At 43.8% G+C, this 16,479-nt stretch overlaps 1 pseudogene; it reads right to left on the reverse strand.

Moving 5' to 3' along the window:
- Positions 1–15,433, reverse strand: part of LOC132659067 (MYND-type zinc finger-containing chromatin reader ZMYND8-like) — an 88,977-nt pseudogene extending 73,544 nt beyond the window's left edge.
- Between the last annotated feature and the right edge of the window lie 1,046 nt (positions 15,434–16,479).

A 16,479-nucleotide genomic window follows, 5' to 3' on the forward strand; every position in this document is an offset into this window, starting at 1 on the left:
AACTCTTGTTTTTTTCCAGGAACTCAGGTAGGTACAAAGTGTGCAAGGGCAGCTGTGAGGGGAATGAGGATGTTCGGGCCAACCTACCCAGCCATGTGCTCTGTGTCCCATGCTGCTGCTGCTGCTATGGCTCAGTGGTAAATATTCCTTTTTCAAGGAAGGCTTAAGCTCTTTGCCCAAGCGCCTCTATCAGGCCAAGGTGTAGAAATAACATTTTTCTCACGAGCCCCCTGGTGACAGTTTCTCTTCCTTGCTGAATGGCTCAGCACAGAATGTTTTCAACCACAACGGACCTGTCCTTTATCTAGGGCTATGTCGCTAGTCTGTTCAAGGGCCAATGGGAACACCTGGAGCGTATGGAGCTCACTGAAGGACTGGTCAACACTTAGGGTGGTCCTCCCCAAGTAGATGACTGCTTTCTGGAATCAAATCCACCTCTGGATTGGGCAAAGGATAGACTAGCACAAATGGGGTAGGGAGTTCAACATCTATTTAACCCCAGTGTTGTCCTCTCATCCCAGATAGAATGGCTCCAACGTGGGCATGCCTGAGGGTGATGTCCCACATGAAGTTCTGTCCCACATGAAATTCTCACTCTACGACTTTCCTTCCTGAAGCAGCATCTCTTGATGGCAAAGGGTAAATGTTGAATGTCAAAGTTCACGGGTTTATGGATGTCCCCTTCAAGATGTCCTGAATGAGATCTCCTGCTTAGGGCCAGCTTTTCCATTGTTGTTGTTTTTGTTGTTTATTTTTTTAATTTTAAAATCTTTAATTCTTACATGTGTTCCCAGACGTGAACCCCCCTCCCACCTCCCTCCCCATAACATCTCTGTGGGTCAACCCCATGGACCAGCCCCAAGCATGCTGTATCCTGCGTCAGACATAGACTGGCAATTCAGTTCTTACATGATAGTATACATGTTTCAATGCCATTCTCCCAAATCACCCCACCCTCTCCCTCTCCCTCTGAGTCCAAAAGTCCGTTATACACATCTGTGTCTTTTTTCCTGTCTTGCATACAGGGTCATCATTGCCATCTTTCTAAATTCCATATATATGTGTTAGTATACTGCATTGGTGTTTTTCTTTCTGGCTTACTTCACTCTGTATAATCGGCTCCAGTTTCATCCATCTCATCAGAACTGATTCAAATGAATTCTTTTTAACAGCTGAGTAATACTCCATTGTGTATATGTACCACAGCTTCCTTATCCATTCATCTGCTGATGGACATCTAGGTTGTTTCCATGTCCTGGCTATTATAAACAGTGCTGCGATGAACATTGGGGTACATGTGTCTCTTTCAATTCTGGTTTCCTCAGTGTGTATGCCCAGCAGTGGGATTACTGGGTCATAAGGTAGTTCTATTTGCAATTTGTTAAGGAATCTCCACACTGTTCTCCATAGTGGCTGTACTAGTTTGCATTCCCACCAACAGTGTAGGAGGGTTCCCTTTTCTCCACACCCTCTCCAGCATTAAAAGCTTCTGCACAACAAAGGAAAATATAAGCAAGGTGAAAAGACAGCCTTCTGAATGGGAGAAAATAATAGCAAATGAAGCAACTGACAAACAACTAATCTCAAAAATATACAAGCAACATATGCAGCTCAATTCCAGAAAAATAATGACCCAATCAAAAAATGGGCCAAAGAACTAAATAGACATTTCTCCAAAGAAGACATACGGATGGCTAACAAACACATGAAAAGATGCTCAACATCACTCATTATCAGAGAAATGCAAATCAAAACCACAATGAGGTACCACTTCACACCAGTCAGAATGGCTGCGATCCAGCTTTTCCATTTGACTATCTACACCCCAGCTTTGCTCCTACAGAGATGCAACTACAGCTCGAGAAGGCTTGGCCTTCTCTGGGTGCTTTCTGAACAAGCAGCCCAGGAGACACTGGAAACATGTCTTCTTACTTTCTTAATCTGTAAACTTCAAAGAATCCTTAGGGCTCTGGCAGGCTGGTACCTGTCTTTCCTAGTGCTAGTTAAAGCAGAAAGTATGGTGTGATAACTACAGCAGGTGTGAGATAGCATAATGGGGCATGGTTTTCGGGACCTTATACTGGGTCATTCTAGGGACTGCATGGCATTCATCCACATTCAGAAGTTTTAAGCATTGCAAAGAAGATAAAGACAAGAAAAGTTTAGGACAGTGTCCCCCGACACCTAATATTTCCTAGCAGTGCTTCAGGACCAGGGGTGGCTTTAGCTCCAACCTGTCCTGCAGTGAAGTGTAGAGATAGTCATGGATCAGTCAGTAAATCTGAACTGTGGATGGTTGACTGGATGGTCATTCTCTGGAAACTTGCCATGACTTGTGCCCCAGACTCTTCAGGGCTTTCTCTTGGGCCCTAAAGTCTAGGTAGTATTAGATTTGACTGCACACTCGGATGTGTTGTGTAAGGTTTTCTTCCACTGAATATCAATGCGTGTGAGACTCAGTGGATTAGTGATGAATTCATGAGCATTCTGGCTCAATCATCCTGAGCTGCATTTGCTTCCTGTGCCCTGGATGTGTTCATGTTTTCCTATGTTTAGAATGAAGACTGGGTGTGTCCGTTGTGTTTGCCCATGATTGTGAGTTGATATTTCTTCCTGTGAGTCTGCCTGTGCCTCCTATCTTCTTTCATGTTGCACCCCTGCTTGTGCCATTATGCACAGCTCTGCTGTCATATCTGTCTTGCATGTCCCTATTCAACATACATGTATTGCTTGTGTTTACTCCTTCTTTTTTTAAGTTTGTGTATCTTTGTTAGACTGCATGTGAATTTGACCTATTCTTTCATTCCTGGATCAAATGCTTCCAACATCTTGAATTGTGACTTTTTAAAAGACTTCCATGATATTTGCACACATCAAGAAATTCTTTATCACAGGAATAGTTAACTGTGACCCACATGTGGAAACAAGAATACCCATACACTTACAGTAATGCCTGATGGGCAAGAATATCACTCGTTGAAGTGAGAATATTAATTAGGATCGCAGAGGGCAAAGATGTTGCAGGAATGCATCTGTCAGGAAATTTTTTATCTGTCAGGAAAGATTTGGGGTTGACTTGTTAAGTGTTCTAAAAACACTACTGCAGGACTGAAATACATTGACTTTTACCCCTACTCATGTATTCTTGCCTTGATCATTAAACTGACATTACCCACGCAGAATTTCTTCATGATTGTCAGTAAATCATCACCCACGTGAGAGGAATTGGGGCTTGCCTTTCTGTAAAGAGAAAGTTGTTAAGGAATTCTTGTCCCAGGGAAAAGGCGTGCATGATCAATTTCAAGTTCAAAGTCCCATGCTATTTCTGTGTCGTTTCTAGACGGAAAGCACGGGGAATGGAATCACACCAACCTGATTGGCACTGTGAACCAGTCCACAGTGAGAGGAGTAGAGAACACAGGGACAGGTCACTCAGCTGTCCACAGTGAGGACTTCCAACCCTGACACCTCCTTGCATGTCAATCCCCATCATAAGCAGATCCCATTCACCTTCCCGAATATATCATAGAAGTAGAAGAGGACACTGACATGATCAACTAGTGAGTGAAAAATTAACCGGGGCCAAAAAGAGAGTGGTGCTTACCAAAGTCCATTATACTGAATAAATAAACCAATAGTTCCGCACGTCTGCAAGTTTCTTTTCAGAATTCTTCTGTGTGTGTGTGTGTGTGTGTGTGTGTGTGTGTGTGTGCGCTTGCCCAGATGAAACAGTGAGCATAAAAGCACTTGGCAAATAAGAGACAAGTAGAGAGGAGGGCTGGGGTGGCGGATGGGACACTGGGAATCTGGGAGTAGCGGATGCAAACTATGATGTGTAGACAAACAGCAAGGTCCTTCTGTATAGCACAGGGAACTACAATCAATATCCTGTGATAAACCATAATGGAAAGGAATATGAAAAACTATGTGTGTATATAACTGAATCATTTTCTTATATAGTTGAAATTAATACAACACTGTACATCACCTATACTTCAATAAAATAAATTTTAAAAGACAGAAGACAGAACCTAAATGGAGAGTGTGCCCACAAGTGAACATAGAGCAGGTAAGCCTGCCCACCACATCCCTAACAAGGACCATGCTAAGAGAACAGGCAAGTTGGAGAGGGATTCCACCACTTCCCGGTCCCCTTTAATTCCTGGAAAGATCCAAGGTTGGCCCTCCCCTATCCAACCACTGGCACTCACATTGCTAGTGTACTTGGTGGTGTCTGCAGCGACATCAGCTGAAGCAGTAGTGATGGGCGTGCTGACTGAAGATGCAAGGGTGCTCATGGTAACTGAGCTGGTCACCAGGGGCCACAAATAGGTGCTGGTCACCAGGGTGATTGTGGAGGTGGATGGGTTCTGTGTGATCTCTTTCTGCTGGATACCTGAAAAAGCAAACGTTCTTGGTCACCCACAGCCTGGGGAAGGCTGTCCCATCTGGAAGCTGTGGTGGGAGCAGGGCCCAATCCACACTCTTTGAGTTTCTCTGTTTTCAAAGAACAGAGATTGTCACATTGGCCAAATTTGAGCAAGGCTCCAAGGAGCCCTTTCTCAGTAAGTCCCCCACCTGGGTCTTTAAGTTTCCAACAGCTCAAGGCTGCCTCTTAGGATGACCCCCCCCCCAAATGCCTTTAAAGTCCCCACCTAAGAAAACTCAAGGCTGCCAATAAAATTGACTATTTGCTCCAGTCAACACTTAAGGATAGGGCCCATTGCCCAGTCTCTATGGGAGGGCAGAAGCCTACCTTTAAGAGGTACCAGAGTTAGCAAACCCAGATATTTCACATGGACCAACACCCCCTTCCCACTTTGTGTAAAAGTGTCACTTTCCGACTCTATAGAGTTCCCATGATTCCCCCTGCCTATTCCCAGATTCTCCCTTTAAACCCCAGTCCCCTGTGTACACATTTGGGTTGATGTCAGTTCATGCTGGACATTTTGCCCTACTGCGATAGTAAATAGCAGATTAAAATCTATCCTAACTACCTCAACTAGTTTTGAACAGTTTTGTTTATGTTTAACAGCACAATCTGGGAATTAGGAACCATACCATCAGTGAGCTCCTTCTTGCCAGCTCCCAAGTTCCCCTGGAATGCTCGTTATACTTAATTGTTATGAATTCAGGAGCCTGGAACTGCCCATCCCAACTTGAAAGATCCCAGACCTGGTTCGGCCATAGCAAAATTTCAGACAGCAGTATCAATCTGGCTGTACTCCCATACTCTGTGTTCAATCTTTGGGTCTTCCTCCACCCCAAGCTTTGAAGAGTTTCACTGGGGGCCAGTTCCATATCTGGCTACTCTTTTATTTCACAACGTGCTGCAACTCTTACCAGTTCTCCTCCTCATGGTGCACTCAGTATGTGAGAGTTCCAATCCAAGAGCCCAATAATGAAGGATCTCAATGCAGGTTTCCTCATGAAACAAGACCAGTATCAGTCCTCATGAGAACCAGACAAACTAGTCCCCATCAGATCAGCACTTTGTTCCACTTTCATCATCCCAGAAAGAGACTCCAGCTGGGAGCTGTCATTCTGCACTTTGGCAATGGTTCTTGACACTGGCTCTTCTTGCACTGGGTGGCAGGTGCTAATCCCTTGGTATTAAGGTATCCTTTATCATCCACTTCACACACTCTACTCTTTCAAAAATAATGCCCAGGGGTTCATCAACATGCACAAAGATACTTATACAAAGATATTTATTGTAGCAATGCTTACAACAGATAAAAACTGGAAGCAACTGAAATGTCTATCAGGATGCAAATATTTTATTAAATAAACTGTGGAATATTAATCACCAGTCCAAAAGAAAAAGAGAGCCATATGCACTGACATCGATTGCTCTCCAAAACATGCTGATGGGTAGGGGGAGAAAAAGGTAAGGACAGTAGAATTTTTATGTTTTCAAAGAGAAAAAAAAAGTAATAACTTTATGAAGTCATTTATGTATATATAAACACACGTAGATAAATATATGTGATACATGAATTAGAGAAAGATCTCATGGTTAAAAATACCTCTGAGAAAGGGTGCAGAAAGAAACAGAGAGTCAATAAACACAACAGATTTTTATGTGTCTAGGCATCCATTTCACCCCGTTTTAAGAAGATGTGTATATACTGTATATGAAATGAAATTGAAAAAGAAAAAAAGCAAGCTGCCAAATAATTTTTAAAAATAATGCCAAATGGCTGTACTAGTTTGCATTCCCACCAACAGTGTAGGAGGGTTCCCTTTTCTCCACACCCTCTCCAGCATTTATTGCTTGCAGATTTTTGGATCGCAGCCATTCTGACTGGTGTGAAGTGGTACCTCATTGTGGTTTTGATTTGCATTTCTCTAATAATGAGTGATGTTGAGCATCTTTTCATGTGTGTGTTCGCCATCCGTATGTCTTCTTTGGAGAAATGTAGTACTGCCACTATGGAGAACAGTGCAGAGATTCCTTAAAAAATTGCAAATAGAACTACCTTATGACCCAGCAATCCCACCGCTGGGCATACACACCAAGGAAACCAAAATTGAAAGAGACACATGTACCCCAATGTTCATCGCAGCACTGTTTATAATAGCCAGGACATGGAAACAACCTAGATGTCCATCAGCAGATGAATGGATAAGGAAGCTGTGGTACATATACACAATGGAGTATTACTCAGCCATTAAAAAGAATTCATTTGAATCAGTTCTGATGAGATGGATGAAACTGGAGCCGATTATACAGAGCGAAGTAAGCCAGAAAGAAAAACACCAATACAGTATGCTAACACATATATATGGAATTTAGGAAGATGGCAATGACGACCCTGTATGCAAGACAGGAAAAAAGACACAGATGTGTATAACGGACTTTTGGACTCAGAGGGAGAGGGAGAGGGTGGGATGATTTGGGAGAATGGCATTCTAACATGTATACTATCATGTAAGAATTGAATCGCTAGTCTATGTCTGACGCAGGATACAGCATGCTTGGGGCTGGTGCATGGGGATGACCCAGAGAGATGTTTTGGGGAGGGAGGTGGGAGGGGGGTTCATGTTTGGGAACGCATGTAAGAATTAAAGATTTTAAAATTTAAAAACTAAAAAAAAATAATAACAATGCCAAATGGAATGTGTTAGGCCTCCAGGATACAGTGGCCATGAAAAGAAGGGAAACTAAGCAAATAAAACAAGGGCTATTTTCCTCCTGTCCATGTGGCAAAAAAGGAGAGGGTACCATGGAGAACAGAGCGGGGAGGCTCGGTACCTTTCACAGCCTGTCTCTTCGGATATCTTGTCCCCTGTGAAGACTGAGGCTGCTGCTGCTGCTGGCGCTGTATCTTCTGCATATGCCACTTTTAGGAGGGCGTTTGAAACCTGCTTGATGAGTTCCAGTCAACCTGCTTCATGGCCAGGGCAGTCTTCTTCGATAAAAGCGGCCTCAGCCTTTGCACCGGGCTTCCCATGGTGCTGGTGTCATCACCGGCGGCTGGGCCGTGACCGTGCAGGTGGTGATGGCAGTGGCCGTGACCCTAGCCGTGGGAGTTTGGGAGGATGAGTGGATGAGGACCAGCATTTCAGGGACAACTGGCTGCCCGCTGTTGTGGCTGGTGGAGCTTTACTACGACTGAAGCCAATGCATGAAAAAACAAAACAGAAAGTAGATGGGACTCAGACTGACCTGCAGGGTCACCATGCCACTGAGTTCTATGTGACCATCCCAGGCTGCCATGCCAAAGACTTCCACATGAATGAGAACATTCACACTTTATATCCTTAGGCCTCTTCTGCGGCATGTTCTAGCTTAAAACATCAGCTTCCTTGGATCAGGTGCTTGTTCACATCTGAGATACTTGCCAAAACCTTTGAGGTTCTGAGGCCAACTGACCCAGCCCCTGGCCTGGAGTTGCCCACCTGCCAGCCGATAACCCAGTGGATGAACAGAATCATTGAAAGTACCTTGTTTTACAAAATTAGAGTTCAGTAAGCACTGAGAAAGACTAACCAAAGTCCATCTGGATAATAACAAGAACGCTTTCCTTGGCCAGGAAACCTACAGAGCATGTACCCCAAGGAAATTGACAGCCTCCCAATGGCCAAAGCACTGAAGAACAATCACTGAGAAAAATGGGTATTGTTCTCATCTCTTTTAATTCGTTCCAGAATAGTCTCAGCATGGTCCTGGCACCTTGACACCTAACACTCAAGGCAACTCACACCAGGAACAGAACAATCCCCAGCAAAATGGTATTTATGGAGAATTTAGAAGAGTTGCTTTTGTTTTGACTGCAGTTATCCACATTGCATCTTTTATTCCGAGCAAAAATACCATCTTAACCTACTGTCTGGTAGTCAAGTTAATGTCCAAAATTGAAATCAGGTTTTGTTTTTTTTTTTTTTCCAAAAGAGCTGCTGCTTCAGATAAAAAATATATTAAGGCAGTAATTGTATGATCAGGTCTTGGGAATGCCAAAAATAATAAATACAAGTGACTAGAGTTTGAAAAACACTGCCCTTCAGAATGTATCTACTGGGAGGAACTGGGCTATGAGTGTGGAGGGCAGGATTTCAATAGGCAACAGGGCAAATTTGGAGGAGAACGGTTTTAGACAAGACATGCCCAGGAATAGGCAGAATTTTGGTGAACGAGGACAGACAGGGAGAAGGACTGGCCAGAATGCAGGTTAGAGCCAGAAGCATTGAGCAGCGGAGAAGGGGTGACCACAAGAATATTCATCTGTGAGGGGAAGGGGGCCACCTCTGACTGCAGGGGCTCCAGGAACTGGAGAGATGAACATGCATCCCCAGAGAGGATTCTCTCATGTTCACACACACACAAAAAAAAAAACAACCCACAACAACATCAAAACTGGTGTAAGTCAGCATTCTTGATCTCAGACGATGTGCCTGGACACATCGTCACACATTTTTAAAAAGGACTGAACGTGAAGTCGCTAAGTCTTGTCCAACTCTTTTCCAACCTCATGGACTGTAGCCTGCCAGGCTCCTCTGTCTATGGGAGACTCCAGGCAAGAATGCTGGAGGGAGTTGCCATTTCCTTCCCAGGGGATCTTCCCGACCCAGGAAAGAAATCTGGGCCTCCAGGACTGCACACACATCCTTTACTATCTGAGCCACCAAGGAAGCCCTTAATGACAACACCTCTTTTAGGGCCCAGCATGCTTCTGCTGCATGACTCCATGCCTGTCATCTTTAGATTTCTATCACTCTAAAAAGACAGGAGTTCTTAATTATTCTAGGGGAAAGTTTCAGTTAACTGTGGGTCTGTGACAACCAAGGAGTGTGAAAGAAAAAGTGTGCTGACAGGCTGATTTTTCTGCCTGGGGGTGGGGGTGTCTTGGTCATTACACAACTGACTGGCCCTTTTGCTCCTCTGGGGAAGAATTCAGCCAAAGTCCTAGGTAGGAACACAGGGTGGTGCTGGGAGCAGATCTCTACCTAGAGTGAGGAGCCCCCATCGTTGCCTAGGACAATCTTTTGGATATCAGTCACAGCCACTGCCCCTTCCCCTTGTAGGGGCAGAATTGGCTTTGAGCTTGGCCCTTCTAAAAGGCAGAGCTCCCACAGGCAAGGCTTCTAACCTGCAAAAGCAACTTTAGTGCCTCTCATTTCAGCCATGTGATTAAAAAATATTCTGTCTTTGTCATTATGCTAGCCCAATAGGTCCATAGGCAAAGGGCAACCAGGAAAAGATCCTTTTCCTCTCTCATCTTGCAAAAGCAAATAGCTGGCTTTCTGGCATGTTTACCACTCTGATAGAGTCCCACTGGAGCTCTTTCCAATTAAAACAAACAAACAAACAACAACAACAGAAACAGAGGTATGCAATCTGAAAACATTCCAGGCTTGACACACCCTTGGGCAGTTTTAATTTAAACACTAAAATATTTTAATTTCTAAAGGATACTAATGGTTTAATGGGGGCAGTGCTGGCGACGGAGGAAAGGCCATGGAAAGTTTCATTTGTCCTAAAACTTTAGGAATATATAATCACCTGTAGTCTCATAGAGAAGAGAACTTCTTAAATGTCAACACTCCAAAGTGATCCCACCCAGCTAGCCTACTTATATCAGACTTAGGTCACTGTCTTGTACATTAATAAAGGGCTTTTAAAGAGAAGGCTGGAAATGACAGATGTGATACAGGTTAAGTGTAGTCATGGTCCTGAAGTGAGCTCACTTAGCCTCTGCTCCAGGATCTCTAGCAAGAAAAGCCAGAGGATTCAGATTCTGTGTATAAGTTGAACTCCTAACTGAAGATTGGTTGGAGGTTACCAAGCACTCTCAAAAACACCCATCACTTAAACTTATGAGTTAAAGCATACCTTTGAAAAGATGCTCAACTGCATTCTGATGTGAAGTCGATTCTTCAAGATTGCACTCATACTCGGGTGGCTCTGGATTTCAACCTGTGCAAAGTTCCTCTAACTGAATTATTGTTTCACAATCATCCATTGCTTAAAAGCCCCACACACTCAGATTCTGTGTATCAGCCGAACTCCTAACTGAAGATTGGTTGGAGGTTACCAAGCACTCTCAAAAACACCCATCACTAAATAAACTTATGAGTTAAAGCATACCTTTGAAAAGATGCTCAACTGCATTCTGATGTGAAGTCGATTCTTCAAGACTGCACTCATACTCAGGTGGCTCTGGATTTCAACCTGTGCAAAGTTCCTCTAACTGAATTATTGTTTCACAATCATCCATTGCTTAAAAGCCCCACACACTCGGAGGATTCTAGAGAAAATTCAGTCAGACACCAGTGAAAGGAAAAGCTCAGCTTCATTTTATCAACTGGAGTACTTTTTTATTTAGGGTGTGAAACACAAGCTCTTTTCATGCACTCATATGTTTTTCCATTTTCACTTTGACTGACAGGAAGCTCAGAGCCAAATGGAAGCCTGACGTTGCTACTTCTGAAGGCTGAAATAGTTATTTTCATGTACAAACATTCCCCCAGATCTCTCACTATTCTATTTTCATCTTTCTCACTGTCTTGATTTCCATTCTATCAGTATATCGCAAATCCTTTCTGGAAGGGGTGAAAACAACCACCAAACAAAACACCTATTTGAGAAAGAGAGGAATAGTATAAATGTATCATTCATAGGAACACTGTCACAGGCTGCTGCTGCTGCTGCCGCTTAGTTGTGTTAGTTGTGTCCGACTCTGTGTGACCCCATAGACAGCAGCCCACCAGGCTACTCCGTCTCTGGGATTCCACAGGCAAGACTCCTGGAGCAGGTAGCCATTTCCTTCTCCAGTGCATGAAAGTGAAAGTAAAGTTGTTCAGTCATGTCCGACTCGTAGTGACCTTAGGACTGCAGCCTACCAGGCTGCTCCGTCCGTGAGATTTTCCAGGCAAGAGTACGGGAGTGGGTCTCCATTGCCTTTGGGACACAACAATTCCACAAACTTCATGGAATAAATGCCACCCCTTTTGCTTTCTACAACATCAGATGTGGTCCCTCAAACCCCAATCCACACAGAGTTGGATGTTTCAGATGCCATTCATAATTTTAAGGGATGGGGTGGTGATCCATCCTTCCTGACTGACTCAACTGCCTCTCTCTCTTGCTGCCCTGTGTCACTGAGAGACAGTCCCTCCTCTTTCAATGAACTGCCAAACTGAGGTTCCGGAACAGTTCACAATGATGCAAACACAGAGGAAAAACTGCTCAGAACACTTCCCCGCTCCTGCTTTAAGCAGCCAGACTAGGAAAGCCCCAGGGGACACAAAACTGAGATGATAGCTCCTGTCAAAAGTTGTGTGTTGTCTGTTTAGTCACTAAGTCATGTCCAGCTCTTTGGTGACCCCAGGGACTATAAAGCCCACCAGACTGCTCTGTCCACGGAATTCTCCAGGCAACACCACTGGAGTAGGTTACCATTTCCTTCTCCAGGAGATCTTGCTGATCCAAGGATCAAATTCGTGTCTCCTGCATTGGCAGATGGAGTCTTTACCACTGAGCCACATAATGAAACCTGACTATCCCTGTATGTGAGTCTGAGTGAATTCCGGGAGTTGGTGATGAACAGGGAGGTGTTGCATGCTGCAATTCATTGGGTCGCAAAGAGTCAGACACGACTGAGCGACTGAACTGAACTGATCCCTGTATGTAACTCACAAAGTACAAGAGGTTTTGTGGCTATCATCTCCAATTTGTCCTTAAGCCATGTCCCTTTGGGTCCTTAATTAATTCTTCTCTTTCTCGGGCATACCATCTCCCACTTGCCAAGCCAGCTGAGAAATTCTCTGACTGCTTTGCCAATGGGACAAATATCCTTCAAATATTCCTATGTTCTGTAGGGGGTCTGCCTGCATGCCTGAGGTGTGGCAGGTTTGAGAGCAGCCACTGCTGGTTCAGTCCCTAACAGCAGCAGCTGTTAAGACCTGCTAACACTCAGGCAGCAGTTCACAACTAGGGGAGATTTCGCTTTGTCAAGACACTTTTGCAGGACACCACTGGATAGATGCTACTGATATCCAGTTGGTAAAGGCCAGAGATACTGCTAAACATCCTTCAATACTCAGGACAAAGAATTATCTAGAATAAAAAGTCAATAGCACCAAGGTTGTGAAACATCAGGCCCATGTCAGTTACATGCAAATATGGCAGACCACAGGCACAGGTGCATATCATACAATGCCCCTTGGATTTCTAGAGGCCTAAAGAAGAACTCAGCAGTCTTGTCCCACCGACCCGAAAGGGCTTATAGTCTAGTAAGAAAATGTATTTTGAGATGCCTGGGCAGCGTGAGGGGAGGTAAGGTAGAATAAATTCATCAGGGTCTTTGACCTGAACACTTTCATCAGTGTCAGTCTTGTCCAGGGTCTTAACATTGACAAACAGTTTAGGTATATTTGTGAACATACTGGAAAAAGAAACTGCTTAGGTTCAAAATGACTTGACTGCTAGAAGCAACTGTTCCTTTCTAACAGACTTCTTTCCCGGTGCTCAAGGTCAACCACATTGGGTATCAAAAAGGTAAAAGGTGAGCAGGCCCAGCTTAAGTCCTTGTCCTGCTCAGTAACTAGCTAGGTGACCAGGAGCTAATCCAAGCTTTGTTGTGCCACACTTTCTGGTGTCAGAGGGTGACACGACATGCAACACTACAAATGGCAAGGTGACATCCTCAGACCAATTCAAGAAACCAGAAACTGGTACAGTCACTCACCCTCCTCCTTGGGAGAAGGTTCTCTGGCTTCCTTCCTATTTTTTTTTCTTTTATTTTCTGATTTATTTTTTAATTTTAAAATCTTTAATTCTTACATGCGTTCCCAAACATGACCCCCCCTCCCACCTCCCTCCCCACAACATCTCTCTGGGTCATCCCCACGCACCAGCCCCAAGCATGCTGCACCCTACGCCAGACATGGACTGGCGATTCAATTCTTACATGACAGTATGCATGTTAGAATTCCCACTCTCCCAAATCATCCCACCCTCTCCCTCTCCCTCTGAGTCCAAAAGTCCGTTATACACATCTGTGTCTTTTTTCCTGTCTTGCATACAGGGTCGTCATTGCCATCTTCCTAAATTCCATATATATGTGTTAGTATACTGTATTGGTGTTTTTCTTTCTGGCTTACTTATATTTTTGACCCTCCTATGCAGAATGGTGTTTTCCTAAATCTATGTCAAGTCCACTCTTTGAATCGGAGTCCAGGCCCAAATGCACTGTTGAGGATTCCACTTCACCTTTTCCCTTCAGCATATCCTTTGTGGGATGAGGCAAGGGTTTTGCTTTGTCTGAAAAGTCCTTCTCAAGCTGGGGGCTCATCTTCTCCTAGACTGCTCTTGGGTCCACTTTCTCACTGGCTGGTGACATGCTTTCAGCTCCTCTTCCATCTCCACTGGGTTCAGCAATTTGGCCTTTTTTCTTGACAGCACATGGCTTTTTGTACATCTGAGCCCCCTCTTTTCTTCAGCATCTTCTGGCTCTTTCTTGGGCCTTTGTTCCTCATCATTCATAGAGTCATTTCAACTACTATCTGACTTCTCAGAATCCCCTGAATTGCTATGGTCGACAGGTATATAAACATCTGCTGAGATTTCATGTATGCCTAAGCAAACGAACAGATAAACCTGAAACAAACAAGCAAACCCAGCATGTAGTGTAGTCATAGAATAAAGAGCAGGACCAAAACCCCACAAATATTTTCCATGCTCACTGCTGGAATAAAAAGGAATATACAAGGCATCACACTGGCCTGGTGGGGTTAGCAGTAGACTTAAGTTGCAGCTGACTACAGGGAACAAATGGAACTTGCTGGCAGAGCATCATTTACTGACATTCAGAGATGACAGGGGACCAAACAACATGAATTTCTGATTTATCCAGAGCTCAATCTTGCCCGCATATGTAACACACCAGGACACAGAGAATGGGAGGCATGGAAGCAAATGATACACAGGAGTTGTTAAAACTCATTTAACATTTAACTGAACATTTTCAGTTCAGTTCAGTTCAGTTCAGTTCAGTTGCTCAGTAGTGTCCAACTCCTTGAGATCCCATGACTGCAGCACATCCAACTGTTTTTCTATTTGTAATTGAGTCCAGAGGAAAGTCACCCATTTCCATGCCTCAAGCAAAAGAAAAAATGATAAAACAGCAGGAATTTCCTACATATACAAGCAAAAATGGGAAAATCTCTTTTCTAACAAGAATTTCATTTAACCCATTTATGTTTTCTGCTCCTGGTAGTGAGTCTCATCCATCTGTAGGTAAATAATCTGATACCCTACAATTTTGAAAAGACGAAATCCCCATCAGCTCTGTATTGTCTTCATTCTAGAGCAATGGTTACCCTGAGTGGGATCACAGAAGAGAAAATCATAAAAGGGTAAGAACCACCAACAGCCCAGCAGGATCAAGAGTGAATGATATCCACCTCCTCCAAGACTCAAACGGAAAGAACCTAAAAACCAAATTGGGTTTAATTTCTGGATCTCAGGGCTGGTGCAATTAGTAACTAAAGGTTGGCCAACAGAATGACAAGCATGGCCACACATGCTTGGATACTGGAGCCCAAAGTAGGTGAATTCAGATCCTGCTTCTCTGCTTCTACTAGTTGTGTGACCCTGAATGAGTGAACTACCTGTCTAAGCCTCTGTCCCTTCCCCTGGATAATGGGTGTGATAATAGTATCAACCTTCCAGGACAATCTACACAGTTCAAGGGGCATAGGAAGTCCTCCATAAATCCTTAATAACAATGACAAAACGAGGACCTAGACCAGCTGCCTGCAAGGACCCAAGACACACACCTCACTGTGCTTTGCAACTCTCTATATCTTGTCGAGATTTGGCTGGAATCTGCTGTGAATCTGCCCCTTGGGAGAGAGGAGAAGAAAAAGGAGCAGACTGCTGCTGGACAGACTCACTCACCTCCATCAGGTTCATCTTAGCCTTGCTTTGATCTTGAAGACACCACCACATTCTTATGAGATCAGGCACTGGAGGGAAATAGCGAATAACACTCATCACTTGGCTTCTTCTAGAAAACACGTTCTTGCGTTCAGGAGGAAAAAACTTTAAATACCTCCATCGTTTATCCCAACAATATTATCTACTTGACTGCCTGGGCTGACTTGGACATAAGAGGCTGAGAGAACATTTGGCCAGTTTCTACTCAACTATCACCTACTTTCAATATGGAAAATGCACTACTCCAGCCAGATGGTTGGTTTCCATGAAGCTCAGCATCATTGTGGATCCTCCAAGGTCAAAGATTACACTATTTTCAACCTCAACAACACTTTGCTTTGAATTTCAGGTCCATAACATAGGGTTTGTAACATAGAGTGGTGCTGATCCTCGCAGAGAATATGGTGATAAAGATGGGGAGATCAGCTCATTTACCCAGAGACTTCATTCTTTGTCAACCTGGTCTGGAGCTCAAATTAGAAAGAAAGGGAATGTTGGGGTCCAGCCCCAGTGGATCTAGGGAATTCGAAGTGGAGACTGCATTGGCGAGGGAAAAAACTTATTTATTTATAAATATAAGATTCGATTAGGAAGGAATAATGTAGTAGGAAAATTAAGTGGAGAAAAGAGGCTGAATAACTTGGTTTATGTGGAAAGCCAATAAAGTTCCAGACAAGGAGCTTGCACCATCTATGTTAGGCAACTGGCATCCATTTGAATATTGGATAGTGCCCCGCCTTGGGCTCCCTCTCTCATGGATCTTAGAAGCTGGGACAAGTAAGTATACATAGCGAGCCTCCACACCCCAGAGGGGAATTCAGCCTGAAAACAGAGTAAAGAGAAGACACAATTTTACATATACATACATCCCATCAATTTTGGATTTCCTCCCCATTTAGGTCACCACAGAGCAGAGTCAAGTCCCCTTGTTCTTTTACTTTTCTCAAAATGAAGGTTTTGTTTGTTTGTTTGTTTTTATAACTGGGGGTTAATTCTTATACAGTATTGTGATGGTTTCTGCCATGCATCAACAT

Source organism: Ovis aries, chromosome Y, assembly GCF_016772045.2.
Source record: "Ovis aries strain OAR_USU_Benz2616 breed Rambouillet chromosome Y, ARS-UI_Ramb_v3.0, whole genome shotgun sequence".
In the NCBI taxonomy this organism is placed as follows: Eukaryota; Metazoa; Chordata; class Mammalia; order Artiodactyla; family Bovidae; genus Ovis; species Ovis aries.